General features: G+C 42.3%; 1 pseudogene; it reads right to left on the bottom strand.

Annotated features, from left to right (window-relative positions):
• LOC125427817 overlaps positions 1 to 22,750 on the bottom strand; it is a 46,011-nt pseudogene extending 23,261 nt beyond the window's left edge.
• Positions 22,751 to 25,493: the final 2,743 nt, after the last annotated feature.

Here is a 25,493-nt window from a genome sequence, read left to right as displayed (position 1 = left end):
TTTGGCTTTGTCGAGTAGCCTGATTTCTTTTTTTGGTAAAGAAAAAAATCTAAAAAAGCAATATGACTTTTTCAGCTTTTGCCCACCATAGCATTATTCCTAGATTTTTCCCCACCCTGAATCAAAATAGATAACTTAAATATATGCATAACTTCAGAATTTCAAAGCTGAGGCAAGGATGTTATAGTCATGAAAACAGCTGGACTACCATTTGTTGATTGAAATACCTTAAATAATCCATCAGGTGGCAGTACAGTGAATGTGGTTGGGAGACAAGGATACAGAAAAGAAATAAGCACATCAGGACAGAAGATTGCTCCTGCTGATATCTCCCCCTTCCCCATTATGCACTTCAGTTACTTTTCTTTAAGCTGAAACACACCTGAGAGTCTCTTCCTCTCATGAACAGTAGCAGAGATTCTATAAGTGATTTTTCCAGCATAGCAGGTTGGAGGGAGGGGATTTTTCAGCAGGAAAACAGCATAGGCAAAATATTATATACATTCCTCCCTCAACTCCAAGTCTTTCCCTTTTAGTTCATAACCCAAGCGTCTGCATTCTACATGAAAATGAATGAGAAAACTAGGGAAGGAGAATGATATAGACTGATTTGGGTCCCCTCTCCCTGGGGAACTGTATGGATGCGACCCTGCACCCAGACTCAGGCACACACAAACACTGACTGAGGTCCCAGATTCAGAATACTTACCTGGTCTGAGACCATTGGAGGGAAGAAGGATACTAGGGAACAGGCTGCCTGCTAAAGGTAGATAAGGGAAGCTACAGGAGCCAGCCAGCAGATGATTGAAGAAGGTCACCTAGATCAGGAACACAGCACAGGCCAGGTCCAGGTGTAGGGGCTGTTGGGTGAATAGGAGAAGTGAATGATTGGCTCTTCAAGGACAGAAGAAGCAGGAGATAGACAAGAGAGGGAAATAAGAGGCAACCTTTGCAGAAAGGCCAGGGAGGAAGGAAGCACTACGATACCAAAGAGGGAAGGAAATTGCAGTTCCAAGGGAGGAAAGTCACCTGCAGTGACCAGCCAGTGTCCTACCTTCTCCAGTTCTGAGGCTGAGGGGGGTGACCTCCTAGCAGGGGCAAGGTGCTCACAGGATAAAGGGGGTAGAAAGTATATAAATAACTGTAGTATATTAATTAAGTATATAAATAACTGTAGAGTCTATTAATTTTTCTTGCAAGTGAAGTAATGCTCAAAATTTTACAAGACTGTTATTATCCATGGAATGAAAATGCCAGATGTTCAAGGTAGATTCAGAAAAGGAAGAGGCACTAGAGATCATATTGCAGGTTTACATTAGTTACCATACGAGAGAATTTCAGAAGAAAATCAGCTCATGGTACACAAATTACACCGTAAGTCTTGTCAGCACTGGAATTAAAGATTTCCTCCTGGGATTTGGATAGGGTTTTTTTTTACGTGACTCTAACAAACTTGAAAACACTGGAGTTAGTGACCAGTGCTACTCTTGTATCAGCAGTTTAAACATATTTAAACATCTTGTAAGCAAGTATCATCTCTGAACCAGCTTCTTGTATATACTTGTTAATGTGATTCTTGGCTTGAAATCCTTCCTGGTTTACCTCAATGTCTTTGTAAATAAATAAACATCTAATCTTTGTTTGAACTCTACATGCCTCTGGTGCCAATTTAATGTTTCTCTGACCAATAGGAATAGATCACTGAATGTCCTCACAGAGCTATCCGTCTTTCTGAATGTAAAGTGCCTTGGGGGTGGGGTGTAACCTATCATACTTGGCGTATAGTTGACGCCAGGCAGGCCACCTTCAGTGGGAGAACAGCCAGCAGGTGGCAGTGCTACTTTAATATGCCTTTTTTTGTACCCCCCCCCCCATATCTGAGAACAATTCAGCATATGCAAGTGAGGTAGCACAGCTTTTTGTGAAAGCAACCCCCTAACCATATTTGTATAAATTCCCATTCCTTTTAACAGGACTTGCTGTGAGTCTAGGGTTTTCATTGGAACTAATAGATCTTAAATGTCACGGTCATGTCATGTGCTGAATGGCTTTAAAGAAGAGACAAGGGGCTCAGTAATACATGTTCTTTTATGAAACTCATGTGCATTTCATGAATGGCTTTCACAACAGTTCTTTAGTTGTTAAATAGCAGCTATGGAAAGCCCCACTTTGAACTGGGCCTAAACTTCAGCCACCCTTATCCTCCTATGCTATTTGCAGGTAGGGGCTGGAGGTCTCCCGGAATTACAACTGATCTCCAGACTAAACAAATCGTTTATTTAAAACATTTATTCAACTTCTGGAGAAATTGGCACTTTCAACTTTCCAGGTATTTCTGAACCTGGAGCTGACAACCCCAGGGGGAAGAGCTAATCCCTCTTGCGTCCAAGGTTGCCAACTCCAGCTTGGGAAACTCCTGGAGACTAGAAGGCAGTACTGGGGGGGGGGATTTAGGGAGCAAGGGAGCTCAGCCAGAATGTGATGTGACGGTCTGTCCTCTGAAGCAGCCATTTCCTTTAGGGGAACTGCTCTGTAGTGTGGAATGAACTGTAATTCTATGAAAACAATAGGCCACACCGTGAGGTTAGTGATGTTTTTTGAAGCACATGGTCCTCATTCAACCCCCTCTCTCAACTCAGGACCAGCTACTTTCCATCAAAAATTGCAATGCAGAATCTTGTAGTAGATTGTCTGCTTTTGCCACGACAGTTTCAATTTCATTCTGAAATGTCTGGGATAATAAATGCCTTACAGAGACAAACTAAACAATTTCAGTTCAGTCAGAACATTCTTGTATGAAGCATCTGACAAACTGAGCTCTGGGTCATGGCAGCTTATGCCACAATAAACCCATTTGTCTTTAAAGTGCTGCAAGTTTCTTTGTTATTTTGGTTCCAGCAAACTAACCTAACTACCCTGCTGGAATTTGTATATTTGTATGTCTTGAGTTCCATCATTTATTTTAGCCTCCTACAAAATAACACATTGTAGAGAACATTCAGCAGTGAGATGGAACAAGCTCAAATAGCCATCTTTAAGGATAAACATGTTTTTAAAATTTCTATAGAACAAGCTCCGTGTTTGATTGATTATACTCTGCCACAGACTTCTGACAATTTAAATGAATCACAGGTTGTCAAATGAACTGAGAGCTACATGTACTTTGTGCCTTAAACAAGATCAAAAAATCTTGGGATTGCATCAAATTTTATCTTCTTCCACTGCACACCAAAAACGATGCATTTTAACATACATTTTAAAAACATGAAGGACTGCAACGGTACCAGACTTGCAAACATTGTCGAATTATTTCTATATTTAACCCATCTTGCCATCTAACTACTTAGTGTTTAGAGAGTAATGTAAGAAAAAGCTAAGGTCCATGTCCCGAGGAACTTACAATTTAAATGATAAAATGGATTACTAATTTATTTAAAACATTTCTATGCTGCCTTTACATTAAAAAAGGGTCCCTAAGCCATTGACCACCAGAACATTTACACATTTTAGCATTAAAATAATTAAAGTTTATATACGATAATTCAATAAAAAGCATACAGGGAAGAAGGCCAATAACAGCTATTGTGGGGATGTCAAATAAAACAAAGTATTCACCTGCTGTGGAAAGACAACAATAGGAGACAGATGAATCTCTTTGAAAAAGGAGTTACGAAGTTTTGAAGCACTGATTGAACAGGATTTTCTTGGGTTGTGACCTGAGGGAACCCAAGGCAGGGATTCAAAGATGATAGGAACTGATGGGTAGATTAATATGAGAGAAGGCAGTCTTTATGGTATGCTGGTCCCAAGCAGTATAGGGCTTTAAAGATTGATACTAGCACCATAAATTGGGCTGGGCAACGAATGGGAAGCCAGTGTGGATGGAATAAGTGGAGGGATATGAAGACGAGAAGAGTTTGAATTTATATTCCATCTTTCTTTCCTGAAAGGAGACTCAAGCAGCTTACAAATGCCTTTTCTTCCTCTTCCCACAATAGGCAGTGAGGTAGGTTGAGAGAATTCTGAACAAACTGTGACTAGCCCAAGGTCACCCAGCAGAAATGTAGGGATGGGAAAACAAATCTGTTTTGCCAGATAACAGACTGCTGCTCATGTGGAAGAGTAAGGAACCAAACCTGGTACTCTAGATTAGAATTCACCTGCTCTTAACCACTACACCACACTGGTTACCATGATGTCTGTGATCCATTCAGTCAACATTCCGACCCCAGCATGGTGTCAAGAGCCAGGTGAGTCCTTTTAGTTAATTAGGGCTGTTGCCCCTTTCCTTCCTTCCTTCCTTCCTTCCTTCCTTCCTTCCTTCCTTCCTTCCTTCCTTCCTTCCTTCCTTCCTTCCTTCCTTCCTTCCTTCCAGTTATCACAACTAGGGTTGCTTGGTATCCCCCACTCCAGAATCTGCTGATCCACTGCAGCACAGGTTTTTTTTTTTGGGGGGGGGCATTTCAGTGCTTGCCCTGGGTGCCATTTCCTGTAACTACGCCCCTGTTACTGACCCATGAAGTAACATCACGTCACACTGGGTTTATTCAGATTTCTGTAGTCCTAGTCCGACTACATTGCTTTTTGGATCTCTCTTCATGTTAGTGATATCGCTTGTACTCAAACTACTCCAGTGTGAAATATAGACCAGACAGGAAACTGGGTCCTTTCAGGTGGACATTTTCTAAAACACAGGTCCTGATTACATATACTAACAAGAAAGAGGGGAAGCAAAGGAAATGGGAAATATGCACAATATATAACATGTAAAGTGGCAGGATGACCACCATTACTGCCAAGAAAGGCTTTTAAAGATATCTATTCTACTCCCTCTTGTCTCTCTTGAGATTATGTTTCTGTATTTTCTCCTGCCAGCTGTCATGGCAGGACAGCGTGGTCATTCCATGTTTTTGGAAGCTGCTTGCAAGAATGTAGATATTTAAAAGAGATCTCCAATATATATATTTTGGGTAATATCCTTGGGGCAATAGCAGTTTCCTCTTACCTCTTTGTCCCTTGTTCCTTTTATGTCATGGTTCATTCAAACTTTTTATTTTAAATCAAAAATCATTTCAAGTGTGTTTTGGCTCCCTTAAATTATGCCTGAGAGACTCAGGTATGAATTCCCATCTTCAGAAGAAAACTTTCCTGGTTTTACATGGCAAAGCGAAAGGATCTCTTACAACCTTTAAAGAAAACAGAAACCCTGCAGGTGCAACTACACAGAACAATTGCTTCCTATAACAGAAATGGGTGGTTGTTGTTTTTGCAAGACAGTGTGATTATAGCACTCCTAGGTCTAATGTTATTGGAAGCTAAGTATGATTAGCTTTTATATTTAAAGAATCACTCAGGTCTGTTCTGTCATATATTAATCCCCATAAACTAGCAGAGAAAAATAAATTAATTGCAGTCATTTTCTGTACAGATCTTGTATCAGAAAAATGATGTTGCTGGTGTAGTATATAAAAGCATGGTTTTTGGAACTAACTGTAATTAATATCTTTGCTTCTGTATGCATGATAAGGAGCACTGTGCGTACGTGTGTGCGTACACACACACACCACAGACTCACATAAAGTGGATTAATCACTGTTGTTTGATTGCAAACCAGCAGAAATATTAAACAGTTACCTGATGAGATCTACATAAAATTTTAAAGTAAACAAATAGAATTTGTGAATTCTTAAGGTAGTTCCAAAACCATTGAAATGTTCTTAGAACTTGCTGTTGTGGGTTTTCTAACACTGCTTACTATGACATGCCTCTGAAGAATATATTGGAAAGCAAATAGCAATATATATACATATATATATATACAACAGGACAATGGGAAACAAGAAGAATCAAAACAACAGATTGTATACCTATGCAAAGCATGTATTGTGTGGTAATATCATGCAAGTTGGAATTATATATTACACATGAGTAAGAGGCAGTATAAATACTATTCTACTATATCTACAATAATGAAAGGAAAAATCAACACGTGATATATCATTGACAACATCTACAGATCAATGAAGATCCTCATCTGTATATTCCAGTATAATGATACTTGAGTTGTATATAAGCACAGTCAAACACTTGATATAAAGGAGTCAATAGGCTCAGCTGAAAAAGGCAAAGTTCTTAGTCCAGGGACGTGATGTCGTACTTACGGTTACGAACGCGAGTCAGGTAAGTGATTTTGTAGAAATCATGCACAGGTGTATCCGATGATGTAGAAGCACCGATCATGGGCTGCAGCAGGCAGCAAGGTTGACAAATAGCTATGAACATAATTGGCAAGAAAGCGGCGGACGGTAAATGGCAGTAAGATGCCTTGAACAAGCAGAAAGCATAATAGTTAATATGAGGACTTGCATAGGCCAGAAGTACTTCTGGTCTATGCAAGTCCTCATATTAACTAAGAAGTAGGTATATTCCATGTTTACTTAAGGACCAAAAATCTTGTTCCATATTACTCAATAAGAATGTCAAGCAAAAGCACTGAAGAAGAAAAAATGGTTGAAAACGTAGCATTGCGCGCAATACGTTCTGCTGCTGCTTGCCGCTTTCTGCTTGCTCAAGGCATCTTACTGCCGTTTACCGTCAGCCGCTTTCTTGCCAGCCCCTCCCCTCCCCTCCCCCACCCTCCGCTAGGGTGGGTGGGCCAGGTCCAGATTCCAGGGCCGCTCCCCCTCCCTCTCCTCCCTCTCCTCCCTTGCATGCCACTCCTCATTCCCGCACCTTCCCTTGCATGCCACCCCTCCCTCCCCTCCCCCTCCCTTCGTTATGGTGGGTAGGCCATGTCCAGATGCTGGGTCCCCTCCTCCTCCTCTCTTGCATGCCACTCCTCACTCCCTCCCCTTCCCTTGCATGCCACCCCTCCCTCCCCCCCTCTCCCTCCGCTAGGGTGGGTGGACCATGAGGGGATGAGTGTGAACAAAAGGGGAGGGTTGGAAACATTTCCCAATGGCTCTGAAGATACCATCCTTAGATATGGGTGAAACATTAGGAGCAAAAATTATCAGACCATGGCCACACAGCCTGGAAAACCTACAACAGCCAGCTTATTCTGTCCGTGAAAACCTTCAACAATACATGGTTTTTGGAATGTCATTTTTTTTGCCAACTTTTCATTTGACTTTGACAATCCAATAACATTATCCCCTCCCCAGTATGCTTTTATGCCTAAGTAGGCACACATTTAATTAGGTGATATATTATACTGGGCTGACAAATGATGAATGAACTCCAATTCACAACTGCGTCCTATTCACAGCATTTTATAATACTTATATGGAATTATTATTTATCTCCTTCCTTTTGCTACCAGTGGGTTTCTGGTTAGCAAAAGAGGCTTTGGAAATAAGGGCAAACTAGATGTGACAGTGACAGATGGAAGTTAGAACATGGATAGTGCAATTTTCTTATCCAGTGGGCCTTTTCTTCCATCCAATCTTTCTCATACCCCAAACCCCCAACTCCTTTCCCCCTGGTGTTTTTTTCCTCAGTGAGGCCCTGAATCTAGTAACATCCTGTGGGGAAGGAGAGAATATTTTCTGAGAGTAAGGCATGGCTGATACAGCTCTTGAAGCATACTTCAACCAGCAAGTCCTCCTCACTCACAGGCATGCTGTGCTATCGACAGCTCAGCCTGCCTCTCCATGGCCCCTGGGAGCAGCTTGCAAAGATATAGGTGTCTTACTGGGCAGACGGAGTTGGCAATCTTATTCCTTAGACCACTTTGTGATTTTCTATTCAGTAAAGTCTGGGGTGTTCTACACTAGCTCTATGCTGCTTCCTGCCCCACTTCCTATCTTCCCATCTGTGGTTTCTCCTTAGGACTGCTCTTCACACATCCTAGGCATGCTGGGATCACTGCTGTTGATCTTTCTGGAGCCCCCGAACTTCTGATTTGTTAAGCTGCAAAACATAGTAGAGATCCAGTGGTACCTTGCAGGCTGATTCCACATATTGGTCTCCAACTCCTTACCATCATACACAGTCTGCTGGCTACTGTGTGCATCTCACACACTTTTGATTAGTCTAAGGGGTGTGCAACTGCTCTGAAATGGGAGGGGTGGTGGTCTCTGGTCTCACACTCCCCCACAGCACTTGATGGCATTGAATATGCCATGCAGCTTGGCCACACATCAGAAGGGACCTGAGGTGGATGCAAAGGAGCTGATGCCAGGGGAGTGTCCTGGCCAAAATAATGGGGCAAGAGGTAGGCATCAGCTGGGCCATCCTGTTCCCCAATTTGCTGTTTGTGGTGGCAAACCATTGTATCTAAAGATTTTGCCTACCTCTTGCCTCTTCCCTTGTGGACAGCAATTCAGGAGGTTTGTCAAACTATCCCACTGCCTTCCCACTTAGCCATGCCAGCCTGTGGAATGGTCCCTTCCTGGCCTCTTGCAGCTGGTGGTGAAGCTGCAGTGGAGTGCCTAATGCTGAATCCTTTGAATCTACCCTTTTGACCCAGTGGTTAAAATATGGACTGTGGGTGTGAGGGCTGTGGATCTTTTTTTCATTTCTTTTACTTTTTCATGGAAAAAGGGAAACAGGGATGGTTGTGTAGGGCAGCATTTTTGCTGCCAGTCAAACCCTCACCAGGAAAGGGGTGGACACATGAATCACCTTTCCCAGTGGGCTTGGGATATGTGTCTCCGTTGGAGTTGTACTGTTAATCAAACAAATAAGTGGGGAGGTACAGAGAGCCCAGTAATCATAAATATAACTGTACCTTGGCTTCACAGTCGAAACACTGAAAATTCTAAAATCAAAAAGCTGAATACTCAAAGACTAACATCAATAAACTGAGAAAACATGCAAAAAAAGGACTGTGTAAAGCATCTCTAGATATGGTGTTTATTTATTTAAATAAAACTGCTTAAATAAAGTTGTCCTGATGGAACGGGGATAAGTCCAAATGAGTCCAAGGAGTTCTGAGTCTGTAAATATAATAAGTTTTGAGCTTGTAAATATAATAAGATTCCATTTGAAGTACGCTTATCTTATCCTTGTTTCTTCAAGTTCCTATAAGTCTTGACAAGATTAGTGACTACAGCTGCATCACTTTTACCATAGTAATTATATATCATTATAAGGGCATGGGCTATCCAAGGACATAAGTGGGCAAATACTGCTAATCTGTGAAATAATGCTGTCCCAGGATGACAATTAGAAATTATTGTATTTTCTAGATAAGGTTGATTTCTCTGTTTTGTATGTTGCTAATAGTGGTCTTGTTTTCATTCTGCAGAAATGTTCCATTGTATTGTAAAATATCTTGCCAGCACTTTGTAGTTGAAAAGTGAGTTTCTTTGAAATCTGTGTTTATTTTATGTTGTTGAATATTGACATGGTACACACTCTTAAAAATGGTTTGACAGATTTTTTTCCTGCTTATTATTGTAGAGATTTTGATTAATACTACATAATTGAGCAGAATTTCTACCAATTTACTTCAAGCTTCAGAAGGACATGATGCAAACACAGCAAAAACTTGCTAGCTTGACAGGCATTTTATAAACTGTCTCAGATAGAGGCATTTCTTAATGTTTGTTCATAGTTTTTACAGTATTTTCTGTTTCATTTCAGCATAAGTGATGCTATTTTTGTTTAGAATGTGAGCGCACTTTGTGCTTAGGACTTGCTACCAGCATTTATATTGAGTGTTTGTTACTTTAATTTTCTTTTGCGCAATCAGTGCCAGACTGTATTTCTTTGGAACTGCTAGATTTTTCAGTTGTTAACTGTAATTAGTGGTAGGCAATACTTCTGTTGGGAGAGCTTTATATAAACTATTTTATTTAAATAAATAGATAACACATTTAGAGATGCTTCATACAGTCCTTTACTTTGGCAAGCTTTTCTCGGTTTATTGATGTTAGTCTTTGAGTATTCAGCTTTTTGATTTTTCAATTTTCAGGCTTCTGACTGTGAAGCCAAGGTACAGTTTGTATTTATGATTATGGGGATGTGCTGTTGCCAGGTCTTTACTCTCAGTTTGCTGGCTCTCTGTTAAGCAGAGAGCGGAGTCAAGGGGCAGTGGTTGGATATGTGTGCCTGTGTATGCCACTCATTCTGTCATTATCTGATTGGCAGGTGTTTCTGGAGTTGCTATGAGCTCCAGTGTGTTTGCTGTGTCATCTGTGTCTTCTGGAAGGATGCATGTTCCTGTTTTCCCCTGTGGAATGCTTATAGAGAATGGACTAGCAGTGCCCCTTCAGCACTGACTGCTAGCTGCCACCTCTGCAGCAGCCATCAGGACTGTGTTGCCTATTTTATAAAATCCAGATGTAGCAATAACATTGGGCTTACTGATCAGAGTACCGTAACACAACACAGAAATTGATAATTTTATCAGGGATTCCTTGATAGCCCAGGCTAGCATGATCTCACCAGATCTCAGGAACTAAGCAGGATCAACTCTGGCAAGTATTTGGATGGGAAGACCTCCTAAGAATATCAGGGTCGTGACATAGAGCTAGACAATGGCAAACCACCTCTGAACATCTGTTGCCTTGCACTGCAGCAGCGGCATTTCTCCCCCCACAACAGTGTTTTCTCAACTCACTCATTGCACGAGTCTTTCTGAAAATGCCAACTTCCCCAGCTCGCGGGGCCATTGCAGAAAGGGCTCTAGTGATCTTCTCCCCCACAATGGCATTATGTGTGTGATCTTCTCCCCCACAATGGCATTTTTACCGGCCCCACATGGGTCTAAATGGCCCATGCGGAATGGGCCTGAGAGTCACCATAAGTCAGGTGTGACTTGATGGCAAAAAAGAAAATTCCTTGCTTCTGTAACAGGTTTTTAAACACTAAAGCAATATACAATATTTGCCATTACTTTCAGTTTTTTTAAAAAATAAACAAGAGTGATAAGCAAGAATACTGAATGTGAAAAAATAAAGCAACTAGCATAACCTAGTAGTCACACAACTTTACTTCTGTCAGAAGCACGCTGTGGAGCTTTGGAACTAGAGCACCATTTCTACTGAGCTTTATTGTATTTTCATGACTTCCAGTGGCTTGCTTTTTCACTACTAGATAACTATGCCTGTTGAAAAAGCATATGTTAATTGTTCTCCAAATCTGCTGTTACAAGAGCTGTGAAATCCATTGTGTAGCTTATTTAGGAATGGGGCCAAAACTGCATAACAAAGTGTCCTTCAATAGTCAAGTACCATCACAAATCTCACTGCCTGGCACTCCAAGGACATTTTTTGGTCACACTTTCAGGGAAGCTATAAACAATCCAAACAGGTGGCATCTTGTTTGAATCCTGTCTATGCAGGCAAATCCCATTGTAGAATTGTGCTATTAAATTTCAGAAAATGCAACCAGACCTGTGCTGTGCCCCAGCTTTCCATATAAGAGAAAGGATATTGTTGTGGCCAAATATTAGTGAATGTTTTTTGGGGAGTCACAAAATGGTTGCTTTACAAATTCCAGATAACAATACCAGTATATGGGGAACAAAATTGTAAGCCCATGTAGGGTGAAAATAGCTGTTTCTTTACCAAAGCAAAACAGAAGTCCAGCAGCACCTTAAAGACTAAGATGCCACTGAGGTGCTACTAGACTTCTCTTTTGTTTTGCTACAATACAGTAACATGGCCATCCCAGTGGAATTATTTCTTTATCAGCAGTTGCACTGGGAACCTATCACTGGCTCTTCTCATGATCACTGTGACGGACTAGCCCACATTGAAGGGTTGGTGTGTGTTAAGGTGCAGATTAGCTGGCCTTAGCAACAGCCAGAAACGTGTAAGCACACTCCTTATATGGAGATACCACCTGATGGGCTGGCAAGAGGTGCAGTTTGCCTATAGCCTCAGGTAGGGGGAGTTAGAAGTGCTGGTTATATAAAAACAGGAGAAAGCCTGTCAGAGACACTCTTGAAATCTGAATCGTTTGGATCTTGATCTGAAGAGAAGTCTGACTTTGTCAGCAAGAGCTCTTTGAGCAGTGAAAAGCTTTGTTAAGCTGAGGTGGATCTAAGTCTGTGGAAGGTGACCCGCAGCTTAGCATCCAGGCAGAGTGTGTCTGTCAGTACACAGTTCCATGCAGTCTGGGAGTGAAGTCCAGAGGGGTAGTGAAACCCAAATAGGGACTAGTGAGAGAGGAAGGCTAGGGAGCCAAGACTCCTCTAAGCTCCAGCTGGTAGTGAGGGAACAGTAGGTGTACTAGTAGCTAAAAAGCTGAAGAATTTAGTAAAAGTACCCTCAGTGGGTACCCATGTGTAACCAAGTGTGTGTCAGTGAAACTGTTTGATAAATCTGTCAAGAAATAAGCTCTTTACCTTCTGTAACCAACAAGCGATCAAACCTCTCTTAATAACCGAGAAGCCTACATTTCTAGTCAAATAAACTTTAAAGTTCTGTTTCACGTTACCATAAATTCCAGTCTAATTTCTGTGTGCCTGCAAAGGGTGGTGGCTGTCTGCATATAAGCCAAAAATCTCTCTCACAGAGTTTCCCTCCATTTTTGTCAGAGGCTCTGTTGATTTTACTCCTTCAGTCAAAGGGGAGTGTAGAAGAGAGGGTGTTTGGTGGGCCAGTGACCAATACATCAGATTGGTGGCCCAAGGCTTGGCAGTGAACAGTGACCGGTGAAGGGTTGAAAATAAAATAATACTTTTGGTGGCAGCATTTTGTGAGAGCCAGCCTGGTTGTGATAATCACTGATTTTTAGATTGTGTATATTTAATAATTGGGGAGGAGCAGCATGGGCTAGCCCAATATCATCAGATATTGGAAGCTCAGCAGGATACGTACTTGGAAGGGGGACTATCAAAGAAGATTTTTCAGAGGAGGCAATGGCAAACCACCTGCAGAGGAAGGCAATGACAAACTCATTTGCCTTGAAAGTCCTTTCTGGGAGTCATCACAAGTTGCTGTGACTGGATGGCACTTTACACACTTATTTAATCACAAAAAAGTGGGCATAAAACTCTGGAGCTCTTATGATGATGATGATGATGATGAAATCATAACCACCTGTTGTTGTTATCCAGCATTTTTTCCTGATTGGGGTGTCAAAGTTGGTTTTTACATTGTTCACCCCCTTCCACTTAAACCTCACAAAAACAATGTAATGAAGGTAGGATAGTTTGGAAAATTGTCATGGGCTTGGGGTCACCTAGTGGCCTCCCAGGTCTGAGTGGGGGATTTGAACCCAGTCACCACAGGTCCTAGTCTTAGGCCATTTACACACAAGTGGACTCCTTTGCATTCAGTGTACATACCCTTCAGTTTGGATTTTTGGTTATACGCACATTTCCCCCTCTTCAGAACTCACTGAGCTCTTAGCTCAGACTCTCTATGTGGTTTCCAAAACCTGTGAAAGTGTGACTTTTTGCCTCCCTTTGCAGGAAGAGTGAAGAAGACAAGTGTGAGGTTAGCTTCCCTTGAGTTTTCCCATTCTTTCCATCCTGCATCTACCCACAAAGCAGTAGTTCTGTACACTCCTTGGGACAGCATTTCAGGAGGACCAGTGGGACTGCTTCTTCTTTTTAATTCTAGTGCTGTAGGTCTATCACAGGATTGAAATATCACACACAAACACACACACAAAAAGGCAGCAGGCTGCTTCCTTAAATGGAGGTTGCAGAAACAACCGGGAAGTGTGGGGCAGGAAAAATGGTGGTAGGAATCAGTGGGACACTTCCTCACATTTAAACAAAAAAAAAAATGTGGGAAAACCCTACTCCAGGGGCAAACAGCATAAAAGCATGCATAAAAGGCTTTAGCCCTACCAATACTCCTTGAATCACCAGTCCTCAGTTATGCATGTCTCTCTGTTGGCTGCTGCACAACTAGTGTGAAAACATATTACCTAAAAGTTATTCCTAAATCCGCTGTTGATCCATTTTAAACCAGCTTGGACCATGAGAAATCCCCTTTCCTTCCTCTTTCACGTGCAGAAGGCTCAGGATTTTAAAAGTGAGGTTTTTAAAAATCACTAAAGTCTTTGCCAGCAGCACAGTTAACTGAAAAATGGAGTGCCAACCATCTAAATAGAGAAGGACTTGGCTGAATACTGATGGATTTTATCCAAATCTTTTGGAACTGCTTGCTCTGGTTTGTAAACAATCTCACAGCAGCTGTGGAATTCAGCTCCATAGAGGCAAAAGTCCGAAAAGATCTGCTTTTGCTGTATAAAAACAAGCAGCATAAATGATATAATATACAGGATGTCATGATAATTTGAATCTGCCTCCATAAATCTATATTATTCTAAGTAGATGAGTGAATGGTGGACCTCATCAACACTATGAGTCCAAAGTCTCTATTAGTAGTGATAAAAATATAAACTTTTAAATATTTGTATAACTTCACTTAGAATAAAATAAATACAAAGCCATGTTAAGAGGCCTTGTTAAGAAGCCCAGCTGCAGCAGCTGCAATGGTATAACATCCAGCTTTATCTGGATTGAACTGCTGTAATGTTCTGCTGTTCCACACACCTGTTGTAGATAGGCCCTTAGGAACCAACAGACAGTCTGGACACAGTTATTCAGTGAGTGAAGTTATTTAATGAGTACACAAGGCTAGGAACAGAGACCTGCAAACTGAAGCACAACATTGCTGCCACAAGATAGCTTAGCTGCAACCTCACTTTTCTAACCAGCCTCCCATTCCCTAGTGCAGGGGTAGGGAACCTGCGGCTCGAGAGCCGCATGTGGCTCTTCTGCCCTTGCACTGCGGCTCCATGAGCAGAGCCGCCGACTTCATCCTTGCCCGCCCTGCAGGCAGCCTCACACCTCTCACCCACCTTGTTTGAGCAGGGCGGGCACTTTCCCGGCGGCCGGCAAGGCTGAGCCGCTGGCCCCATTCTTGCCTGCCCTGCAGGCAGCAGGGCGGGTTCATCCATGCGCTTCTCAGAATGAGTGGAGTAAAAGGTAAAAAAGCCCAATATATACAGTGTTATCTTATTTTAAATGTCAAAAATTATTGGCGGCTCCAAGTGTTTTCTTTTCCCGTGGAAAATGGGTCCAAATGGCTCTTTGAGTGTTAAAGGTTCCCTACCCCTGCCCTAGTGCAATAATCTGTTACAGCTGGGTTACTTTAGTCTAGCTCCTGTAAGGACTTAGCATCCAAGTCAGCTTGCCCCATGGCTGCTAACCTGCTACTGCATCTCTTCTGCTGCAATCTAGCACGCAGTCTCCTCCTGCATTGCTCCTGGGGTTCTGGAGACAGAGGAAGTGTCGGGGCTGGCAGGATCCCTTCTGGCTCATTGTAAAGAGGCTGAGGAGCCTCAGAGCTAGACCCTGGCTGGGAAATCAAAGAGCTTGGACCTGGCTGTGGATCCCAGCCTGCATGTTCTGCCACAGCCTCTAGACCTGATCCTGCAGGGTCTAATGACTGGTCAGGCTTTGCATTTACCGAGGGTGCCTGGGGATCTGGAACCAAAACTGTCTCCTCCCCTCCCAGAGGTTTCCTACCAGACCAGGCTGAGCCATAACAACACCCCACAAATAACTTCCATTTTTATGAATAAGGAAGTCCATGTTGGAAGTGAAGGACTTTGTGTTGTCTCTTAAACTTGAGACTACAGAAGTTGACTTGACTAGAGTGAGAGAGAGATAGAGGGGTCAAGGCATTCAGTACTCTGACATTATACTTTGATGTGTAGACTGCTAGCCTCAAGCAATTTCCTCCCTCCTCTTTTCCTCCCTCCTCTTGCACACATTTTTTTCTCTTCTCCATCTTGCAACTATGGGCGATTTCGCACTTGAGAATTGACATAGGGTCGACTCATCAGGCTGAAAGAGTCGACCTATGTCAATTCCCTCGTAACTTCCCACAGCAGCCAAGGTTGTCCTGCCAGAGCCGAGTTTAGAGGGCGGGATCACCTCAGCGCGTCATTCACTCGTCGTGCCTGATTGGCTGCTGCGTTTGGGCGGGAATGCGAACGTGCGTCCCTTTTTTCCAATTTTTTTTACATTACAGCTACGTAGCGTTGACGTCGCAATGCAATGTACATAAGAAGGCGCAATTTGCGTAGATGCTTACGTTTGTAGCTTTCATTTCCATTTCGCGCGGGAAACGCATCTTTTGATCCTCTTGTCAGAACTGTCTGTTATGGATCCTGAGGTGGAGCAACTGCTGGCCATGACTCAACTGTGCTCTGCTGTCAACAGTCAGGTCAAAATGGCAACTTCCCCCCCAAAATGACAAACATTTATAACATGCCACCCGAAAGGAGGGAGGGATGAGTGCGATTGATTGGGCGAAACAGTGCTGTGAAGGAAAAATGTTGCCGTTTTGTTGCTATGAGCGGCATGCAATCTGCCCTTCGTTACTGCGCATGGTTGTCAGTGTTATACGGAAGCAGGGGGAAAAGGCGCGCTTTTTGCCGGCGTGAGTCTTCCATTCTGCACATGCCCAAAACATTTGTCTGTGATTGGCTGAACAGGTGAATCGACCCGACGAAGATTCCCCACTGCCGTCAGCTTTGCTTGAGTTCAACCTAACTTCACCAGTTTACCCCACCTTGGAGGTGGAGTCAGAAACTGAATTGCAGAACGGAGCAGAGCAGGATTCACCGGATGTGGGGAGCACTTGGGTTGAACATAGGTCGAATTTGAGTTCACACGGTGAGTGAGAAATCGCCCTATGAGGACAGCATGCTGGTCCTGTATCTCCCTCTATCCTAATGAGTTAGACTAGATTATTGAAGCCTACCACTTGCACCCTGGATCCGTTCCTGTCATGGCTGATGAAAGCCAATGGTGATGGGGTATAGGCTGCCCTTATGGATATTATCTATATCTCCTTGAATGCAGGAGTTGTTGCTGGGAAAACTGGCAAGTTACCTCTAAAAAAGGCATCTTTGGATCCTACTGATTCATCTAACTATAGCCCAGTGCCATATCTGCCAAAGCAGATCTGGTATATGCGAGATATCCTTGCAAAGGCTAATCTCATTTTCCAAGGTTGGGGACAGAGCAGAGGTGGAGCGAGGGGGAACTGTACCTGGGGCGCATGTGTGCCCTGAGCTGCTGCTGCAGTGCCGTCTGCCCCCACCTTGCCCCGAAATGCCCCCAGAATGCCACACCACACTCTCCGTGGCCAGGTCACACCCCCTCCACTGCTCCACCTGGGGCGTCGCACCCCACCTGGCCCCGTTGGCACTACTCCACTGGGACAGAGGGTAGTGCAAGAGAAGAGATGTAATCATGGCACCCTTTTGTGTGCAGTGTCCTTCAGGGGGCAAGCCTCTTTCCATGTTACTTAGTATCTATATGTGCCCCTTTGCCCAGATAGTCTGGGATGTTGGCAGGGTTGTCATCAGTAGGTGGAAGACACCCAGCTATACCTGCTAATGGACCGTTGGCCGGATTTCTGGTGGCTATGGTGAAATGGCTGAGATAGCGTCAACTAAAATTAAATCCATCCAAGATGGATGTCCTGTGGATGGGCCAGGGAGTTTTAGGATTGGTGTGCAATTAAAGTGCAAAAAGAGCTTAAGAAATGATAATTAAGCTCCGGAGCCCTTCGGGGATCGGGCGGTATATAAATTTAAGAAATAAAATAAATAAATAAATAAATAATGATGAACCAATGCCAGAAGTGTTTACTACAAAGAGAAGCCCTTCAAGTGCCCTTCAAGCAAGGAAGGACCTGGTTAGTACCTTGCTTTGGTATTTTTCATTTGGCTCAAAGTAATTCACAATTAGGGTGAATGTGCCCTCAAATAATGTGCTCCATAATGTGGTCCTTCCATAATGTGCTCCACTGGAGAGAAGAAATGGCCCCAGCATGCCAGACTCGGTAGTATTATACTCCACTGAGATCCCTCTGCAGTCTCCACCTCCAAATTTTCCAACCCAGTATGGGCAACTCTAGTAACAGGTAAAATATTTGTTGGCAACATTTCAAAACATGTTTTGAATATTCAGATTTAGTTCTCCAAATACAATTTTCAGAGATACTGAAATAAAGTGAAAATGTGGAGTTGTTGTTTTTTACAGCATTGACTTGTCAGATGTAACCCCCTCCCCAAATTTCTTGTTTTGCAGAGTTGTGCATGTTGAGAGCAGAGGGTGGAATGAAATAAAGATCAATTTCCCTTAGATGCAAGTTTATGAACTCATATCCTTAGATTTGTTTCAGTGCAGAAACAGCTAAGAGTTGCACTATGACTCTAAATATATAACCTCTGAGGATGAAACTACATATTACAAATTATGTTTTCACTTGCATACCTAGGTCCAGCTCTCTCTTCACCCCCTCTGAAGCACCTGCTGAATCTCTAGTACATCATTTTAAGGTACCGTAGTTCTTCACCCACCTAAGCCTGAGATGTCTCAACCGAACAAAGCATTTTCAGCACAAACCAGCGCTTTTTGCAACCACTCTGTTCTTGGAGCTGCTACTGTGTATTAGGTGGTGCTACACCACAGCTATAGAGCTTTTGCTTGGCTCAGTTCCCTTTCTGCAAAAATCACAAGCTGACTTGTCAAAGGCTCTGACAGGTTAATGAGTGAAATTTGCCATACGTCCTTTTTTCTGGACAGCTAGGAATCTATGTTTTTATTCCGTGTGTAAGAAGGGGTGCTTTTTTAAAATCTGCAAAGCAGGTAGTAGGACAGATAGTTCTTATGTTCTTCTTTGGGTATTACACCAAACTTTTTTATAGATGTTTGTGATACCTTATGGTCCAGATATTGCATAGATGTTTTCTGGTGAGTACTACTGGTAACTCTGTGTATGAGCCACTGACTCCCTGTGCTCCCAAGGTCATAGGAATGAATTACAGATGGTTCCAGGTGGAGCATTTATACCATAACATTTAATGCTTCTGTCCTGGGAAGTCAGGTGACATCATAAGACCAATATGTTGTCATTGCTGATAGCTTCTGTGATTTTTGCCATCTTCACATTTCCACAGCAAACTTTCAGCAGCCCATGTGCTGTTCTTAGGGGCCCCATGTTCCCCAGGAACAGGTGTGGAAAAGCATTTTGACCTACATCAGGAGGAGCAAGGGAAGAAGTCGCACTTGGATGGTGGGATTTTTGGTGGGATCCAAATAATTATCTCCAGATTTGATGCCTTCTGTTATGGTCAACTTTTTGAACTTTTTGAATATGTTGTTGAACTGAATTCCCTCTGGGACACAGCTCCCTGGTGTAACCTGATATCTCTGCCTGGCAGCTCAAGCAGGGTCACCTGGTACATCAGATTAGCGTCCACTGCTGTTAACCACTATACCATGCTGACACTGACTCATACAGTGACACAAACCTACCTTGATTTGAAGGTAGAATTTGAAATAATTATGTAGAAGAATTTTTTAGCTTTCCTTAAATGTTATTTAAAATTGCCTTAATGATTCCATCACTTCAAAAGGAAATGGATTACATGTTTTTATTTGCACAGTTTGTAGACCACAATAAAATTATTGTTGGTATCGCCAACACATATTTCAGTCAATATTCAGAAAGAAAAGAATGGAAAGTCGGTTTGGGTCTAAATTATATAGCATGTCTCTATGCAACTGCCTTCACTTAGCTGATGATTTTACTCACGGACAGATCACAAACAGTATATTATTTTCTGCTATTCCTATATTCATTGCAAGTTGTTGGCCTCTTAATATCTAGTTGAAAATACATTTGTGGAGGTTTTTTTGGGTTTTTTTGCATTCTCATTGGATCTTTTGTAAGTGCTCATTGTTATGACGACAGTTCTGGCTGACTGCGGCCCAAGAATTGTTCTGAAGATTTTATAGTTGCAGGATAGTTATTATGATCACTTTGCCGAAAGGGCACTTTGCTGTGCTCTCTATTAGAGAACAAAAAATAAAAGGTATGGTTCTTATACCTTGCTTTTCTTTATTAAAAGGAGTCTCAAAGTGACTTACAATCACCTTCCCACCCTCCCCTCGTATACAGAGCCATTCTGCAACACTTTTAAAATCGACTATCTTCTTTTAAAAAGAATAAAGCAATGAATAAACAGTTTAATGAATATGTAGTACTAAAATAAATAAAAAGTTGGACAGCTTGTTTGAAACATGAGAAGAAATGCCAGTTGGACAACAAAATAAATATTCAGACTGTTGATAAGCATATCTATCAAATGCAGTAAGATGATAGGGATGAATTTGGCTCACATTGTGGGAGGAAAAGAAAGTCTTGTTTAAAAGTTCATTTACTGGAACCCCTGCGGGGGGGGGGGGGATCCTGAAAATTCATACTTACATTCATATTATGTCAGAAATGCATTGAGAAAAGTTTTTTATTTTTTTCAACATATATTAAAAGGTTTGGTTCAAGGGGTCCAAAGTTATGGACTCCCAAAGGGGTGCCCCCATCCCCCATTATTTCCAATGGAAGCTAATAGGAGATGGGGGCTACACTTTTGAGGGTCCATAACTTTGGACCCCCTGAACCAAACGTCACCAAACCTGGTTGGTATCATCAGGAGATTCTCCTAAAGATACCCTGAAATTTTGCTGCTGCTAGCCAAAAACTGGAAAAACACTAAAAAATACAAAAAACACAAATGAACATGGTGGTGGGGGGTGGGACGCAAAACTCAGATTTTGCACCGGGATCCATTTTTCCTAGCTATGCCTCTTAAGCCAACTCATCCATTTTCTTCTTCTGGGAGGAGTTTGTTTGGTAAAGTGAAAAGAAAACCTTTTAAACATATTGCGTTTCAAACACATATACATTATCATTTTTTGGAAATGTTAAGTTTTCTAATAGCATGTTCTATTAAATCAAAATGGCTACTTTACTATTTCATTACCTTAAATCTGTAAAGAGAAGGAAAACCCACAGCAAACTTTGATGCAGCTATATAGTTTTCTTCTGCTTGATTTTATGGTACTCTTCTACATACCAGCTTTTATTAGGGTAAATATTTCCATGACTTTCTGCTTGTATGCTGCCTTTAGTTCTGAACTGTTATGCAGATTCTATTTAAAAATGTTCCAGGTTTATATCTATCCTTCTATAAAAGTCTCTTTTCTGGCATTCAGGATTCCTCTGACTTTATAGGCTGAGGTTTCCAAAGACCTCTAAGTTTCAATTGAATTAGACCAGAGAGCTATATTTTACTGACTACTGAAGTAGGTCCCTTTTGGAGCAGGTGGAGCTCTACCCACTGATTCCTATTGGTGAGGAGGACATTGGAGCAGAGGCGTAGCTACCATGGGGACATCCGGGGACAAGTGCCCCGGGCGCCACCTTGTGGTGGGCGCAAAAATTGCAGGCTCGTTTATGGCTTTTTCTATTTTTCAGGTTTTTTCCATTTTTGGCCTGCAGGGGGCGCAGTTTTTCGGCTAGCGGCACCAAAATTTCAGAGTATTGTCAGGTGGCTCTCCTGATGATACCAGCCAAGTTTGGTGAAGTTTGGTTCAGGGGTCCCAAGTTATGGACCCCAAAATGGAAATGACCCCATGCTCCCATTGTTTCCAATGGGAGCTAATAGTAAATGGGGCTACCATTTTTGAGGGGTCCATAACTGGACCCCCTGAATCCAAACTTCACTAAACCTAGGTGGTATCATCGCCAAGGGATAGTCCTCCTGCTGATGCCACCACCCAGGTTACAGTGCAGGTTCGTTCTGGGAGTCCCAAGAGATTATGGACCCCCCCAAAGGGAAACCCCATTCCCCATGTGTTCCAATGGGAGCTAATGGTAGATGTGGCTACACCTTCGAGGTCCATGCTTTGGGCTTCCTGGTTAACCAACTTCACGCTAAACCTGGGTGGTTTCATCAGGAGAGTCTTCTGAAGATAGCTTCAAGAAGTTTTGAGTACTGTTAAAGCTTAAACATTTACTTCCTGACGAATTTCCCTCAAAATTTTTCCCCAGGTTCTCTCTTTAAATCCCACCCCCTTTGGAGTGGATTTAAAGGGAGAATCTGAGCTCCTAAATTAAAAAAACATTGAAAGTATTGTTGAAGGCTTTCAAGGCTAAGATTCAACTGGTAGTTGTGTGAGTTTACAAGCTACTGTGGTGGCGTGGTCTGGTAGATCTTGTTCCTAACGTTTTGCCTGCATCTGTGGCTGGCATCTTCAGGGAGTGTATCACAGAGAGAAGTCTCTGTTATAAGAGAAGACTGGACATGAGTGTATAATAGACTTCTCTCTGAGTACACCTCTGAAGATGCACCAGCCACAGATGCAAGAGTGTATTAGGAACAAGATATCTAGACTCTGACAATCACTGGCACTAAGAAACTCCACAATAATCAACATTGAAATGATGCTGTTTGGGATGGGGGGAATCTGCCTGAAACAGCATCACTTTCAATGTTGTTTAAGCTAGGGGAATAGAGTCTCCCCTTAAGATTGGATTTAAAGGAGGAGAATCTGGGATCACTGTAGTTTAAACAACTTACTAAAAGTGATGCTGTTTCAGGGTGGTTTCCCCGCCTTCAAAAGAAATAACATCACTTTCGAGATGTTGTTTTAAACTAGGGAGCCCTAGGTGTGTTCAGATTTGTGTGTTTGAGACCTGTTCTATAATGTGATGGTGACTTTGAAGGATGACCTGGTGCAAAAAAATGTTAGGCTGAGGATTTGGTTGGTGGGAGGAATGGCACACATATGGGAGGGGGGCACCAAAACTCAGATTATACTTGGGCTCCGATTTACCCTAGCTACACCCCTACATTGGAGCAGAAGTAGCTACCGTAGGGACATCAGGGACAAGTGCCCCAGGCTTACCTTGTGGAGGCGCAAAGTGCAGGCTTCGTTTATGGCTTTTCTATTTTTCAGAGTTTTTTCCATTTTGGCCTGCAGAGGGCGCAGTTTTCGGCTAAGCGGCACCAAAATTTCAGAGTATTGTCAGGTGGCTCTCCTGATGATACCAGCCAAGTTGGTGAAGTTTGGTTCAGGGGTCAAAGTTATGGACCCCAAAGATAAGACCCCATACTCCATTGACAGTGGGAGCTAATAGTAAATGGGGCTACCATTTGAGGTCCATAACTGGACCCCTGAATCAAGCTTCATAAACCTAGGTGGTAGCATCGCCAAGGGATAGTCCTCCTGCTGATGCCACCACCCAGGTTCTAGTGAAGGTTAATTCAAGGGAGTCCAAAGAGATTATGGACTAAAGTGCCCCATTCTGTGTTTCAATGGGGCTAATGGTAGATGTGGCTACCCTTTCGAGGTCCATAACTTTGGGCTTCCTGGTTAAAACTACACGCTAAACCTGGGTAGTTTCATCAGAGTCTTCTGAAGATAGCCTAAAGAAGTTTTGAGTACTGTTAAAACTTAAACATTTACTCCCCTGACGAAATACCCTCAAATTTTTTCCCCAGGTTCTCTCTTTAAAATCCACCCCTTTGGAGTGGATTTAAAGGGAAATCTAAAACTCCTAGATAAAAAAACATTGAAAGTATTGTTGAAGGCTTTCAAACTAGATTCAACTAGTAGTTGTAGGTTTACAAGCTACTGTGGCGGCGTGGTCTGGTAGATCTTGTTCCTAGCGTTTTGCCTGCATCTGTGGCTGGCATCTTCAGGGAGTGTACAGGAGAGTCTGTTATAAGAGAAGACTGGACATGAGTGTATAGTAGACTTCTCTCTGTATTCCTCTAAATACCAGCCACAGATGCAAATGTTATTAGGAACAAGATATGAACTCTGACTGTCACAGCTAGAAAACCACAATCAACAGTGAAATGATGCTGTTTGGGATGGGAATCTACCCTGAAACAGCATCACTTTCAATGTTGTTTAAACTAAGAGCCCAGAGTCTCCCCTTAAAATTGGATTTAAAAGGAGAATCTGGGATCACCATAGTTTAAACAACACTAAAAGTGATGCTGTTTCAGGGTGGTTTCCCCGCCTTCAAAAAATAGCATCACTTTCAATGTTGTTTAAACTAGGGAGCCCTGGGTGTGTTCAGATTTGTGTGTTGGGGCCTGTTCTATAATGTGATGGTGACTTTGAGATGACCTGGTGCAAAAAATGTTGTTTGGTTGTGGTGGGGGAGGGACGCTGCCCATATGGGGGGGGGGGCGCAAAACTCAGATTATGCCCCGGGCTCCATTTACCCTAGCTACACCCCTGCATTGGAGCTAGGCACCAACATTTAAGAAGAAGAGTTGGTTTTATATCCCTCCTTTCTCCATGAGGTAGGTGGGGCTGAGAGAGTTCAGAAGAACTATGACTAGGCCAAGGTTACCCAGCTGCTGTGTGTTGGAGTGCGCAGGCAAATCTGGATTCCCCTGATAAGCCTCCACAGCTCAAGTGGCAGACCTCCTCCAGATTAGAGTACACCTGCTCCTAACTACTGCGCCACTGCTGCTCCTAAAAAAACAACCTCTGTTTGAATGCATTTCATTTTCCTACTCATACAGTAACTAATTTATAATAATTTATTTTTACCTCCCTACTGTCATGATGCCATACCTTCAGTAGTCCTTGAATGCCACAATAGGAAAACTCCTTTTCTGGAGAGACAATGCTCCTGTGCATCTGGGCACACAGGAACAATAAAACATGTGTTCCCCCAATGGTAATACTGTAAAATACATGTACTAGTTTTATTTCATCATTACTGAATAGATTTCCAGATCACACAGGGCAATTTTATAGTTTCCTACTGCTAACAGATACCAATCCTGATTTGATATACAGTGTTGCCAGATTTTGTCTAGTGGCACTTGAAGTATGTCACAGGATGGTCTGCACTAAAAAACAGGCTTGATGAATACTAAGGTTGATTTACAGAATGTAATGTGATTTAATAGTTATGGTTTTTTATCTGCCAATTTATTGTTGCCTTATGCCTTGTTTCCTTTTAATATTTACACTGTTATCCATGCCTTTTTTGTTCCCATACTTTTTTTGTGTTCTTAGTTTTCTTCTGTCAGAAGATTGTTTTAGATATATATTTATATATTTGATATTTTTATCCTTTTAACTATATTATCTACCTTATGCTGGTTATGACTGTAGTAAATATTAACTGAAACTTAAAACTCTTTACCATTATTCCATGCTGTAGTCTTTTCTTTATTTCCTTTCACAATGTAAGACAGGAGGGATGGAGAGGCTGGACTGGCCATTTCTCAGCCAAATGTCAGAAAATTTCAGGGGTGCTACTGCTGCCTGTCTTCTAGAGAATGTACAGGTTTCAAGCAAATTGTGCCAATGGTCCCAGTTCTATGGCCCCCTGAATAAGGTGTCCCACTTGCAGAGGGAAAAAAGGCTTTGCCACCACAAAGGAGGGAGAAAAGGAGAATGGCAGCTGTTCGCAGTTTGTCTCCAAAAGTGATTGGTTGGAAGTGCTCTGTGCAAGAATTCAATTTGAAAGGAAAAATCCCATTAGGAAATCAGTAGAATTACAGAAAAACATGAGTACATGCTGCATTGCACTCCTGAACTAAAAACAACACAGATTTTTTGGGGGAGAAGTGTTTATCATTCCCAAGAATCGCAGATTTGTAACAGCTTGAAGCACAAATTTCCATATATATTTTTGGCTCAGGAATGTCATATTACAAACTTAAAACAGATATACATA

Source organism: Sphaerodactylus townsendi, linkage group LG03 (genome assembly GCF_021028975.2).
Source record: "Sphaerodactylus townsendi isolate TG3544 linkage group LG03, MPM_Stown_v2.3, whole genome shotgun sequence".
Classification (NCBI taxonomy): Eukaryota; Metazoa; Chordata; class Lepidosauria; order Squamata; family Sphaerodactylidae; genus Sphaerodactylus; species Sphaerodactylus townsendi.
The sequence above is the reverse complement of the archived record's forward strand: the minus strand, read 5'-3'. Positions and strand labels throughout refer to the sequence as shown.